Below are 1917 nucleotides of genomic sequence, written 5' to 3' on the forward strand. Positions count from 1 at the left end.
AGCACAGCTCTAGAACACATTAATTTCTATCAAGAACACACCAATACCTATGCTTCAGGTATACTTGACAATGACCTCAATTTTGAAATGCCTGCTACATAGATTCTTGTCAAAACTTGCAGAGATAATTTCTACTGAAGAAAGCAAGCTTAAGAAGACAAAAGCTAATCATGTATTCCTCTAGACTCAGCTCTGTTTCAAGTCCCATCACTGGATTAAACATTATACCTGGGGCTTTTATTAGAGGCTGATCTGGGAACACACTAACCTTGATTTTCATTATTTAACTTATACTTGTCTTTGTTAGCTGGCTTAATTCCTTCTTGGAATGAGGTAGTAAAAGGATGGATGGATAGATGGATGGATCCATAGCCAATCAGAAGACTGCTTCTGTTGCTTTTTGTTTTGGGGCAAAACTGCTATCAAAGACCCATTTTATTATTTAATAAAGTACTCATTTTATTATTTAAAACTTCTTATATAATACCACAAACAGTAAATTCCTCTCAGAATTCAATGTTAGAATAAAATTTTCTCTTGTAGTATGTTCCATTCAATTGTGAAACCTACCATATTTACTTTTTTGTCTTAATGCTAAACTAAGTATAATTGCTGAAATGCAATTACTTCTCCTTAGGTTTTCTGACATGACTATCTCCACTCCTCCTTTATTTCTAAATTCTTAGCTTTTATTCCTGTTTTTAAAGTAATCAAATATTTTACCCTACATTATATCCCCTTTTTTAAGTAGGTGAGTATAAATGCAACACTAAGATAGAGGCAGGAAGTGCAAAATGCCCAGTGGTAAGGTTAGAAGCAATTTAGAAGCACTTACTTGTAGATATCAGGGTGTGATTCTAGGGCTTTTAAAACAGGGCATTTGAAAGCAACTTAGAAATACAGAATCCCTGAAGAGGTAGTTTAGGGGCTAAATCAGTAGGCAAGTCATTTGTGGAAAGGATAGTGGTCCATTGTAGAGAGAGAATCCCAAAAAACAATTTCAAATTAGAGAGGCAGCAGCTACAGGCCCACCTACAGAGACTGATGCAGTCTCCTGCTTTGGGAAACATGTTAGCGGCAGAGCTTTAAAGTGCCCAAGCAGGGGATCCACTTCAAAAGAGTGCGGGTTATATTCCATTGAATTGATGAGGTGCAAGGGAATTGTTTTTCCTTATCTAGGTGAATAGAGGACCTTGGGTAGGTGCAAGTAACTGCCCTGTGACAGCCCTGGCCCTTGTCTAACTGTTTACTGAGCCCTTTTATATGCCAAGCTCTATGCAAGATACTTTACAATGTCATTTAATTCTCCCCTCTCAGAGGCAGGATGATCCCCAATTTCATACAGGAAGAAAATGATTTCAAAAGAATTAAATGTATCCCTTAAGGTAACACCAGTAAGTGGCTCAGTTGGGATTCAAACTCAGGTTAAATGTGTTCTTCCCATTATACTGATCACAAAAAGGATGACAGGCTATACCAGATGTTTTCCCCCTACCATTTCCTGAAAGGAAAAAAAAGAGTAGAAAAAGACATTTCCAAATAAATGTACAATGTACTTTAAAAAAGACTGCTTCCAAAATAAAATAGCACAGGTTTCAAATTATTTTCCTTTTGAGAATTTAAGTCTTCTACGTATTAGATGTTGAATATGTGTTATAGAGATTGAATATAATCCCTATTAACATAAACGTAATATATAAGGCAAAGCCTAGTGAAACACAATTGCAACTTGACATTTCTCCCCCCGCACACAAAATAACGATTCACATTTTAAAAATGTATTTCAAACTTTCTATATTTATCAATATTCCACATCAAGCTGATAACATAATGATAAAAATTTTTGTTGAGCTCCTAATTAAGTGGACAAGGCACATAAAATAAGGCAGTACCTGCTTTTTTTTTTTTCCAAAGTAG

General features: G+C 35.5%; 1 protein-coding gene across 1 annotated transcript in view; it reads right to left on the minus strand.

Moving 5' to 3' along the window:
* Positions 1-1917, minus strand: part of FANCB (Fanconi anemia, complementation group B) — a 30910-nt gene that overhangs the window by 23390 nt on the left and 5603 nt on the right. The gene's annotated exons all lie outside the window — the stretch shown is intronic.

Source organism: Propithecus coquereli, unplaced genomic scaffold, assembly GCF_000956105.1.
Source record: "Propithecus coquereli isolate 6110/MARCELLA unplaced genomic scaffold, Pcoq_1.0 Scaffold303, whole genome shotgun sequence".
Taxonomy (NCBI): Eukaryota; Metazoa; Chordata; class Mammalia; order Primates; family Indriidae; genus Propithecus; species Propithecus coquereli.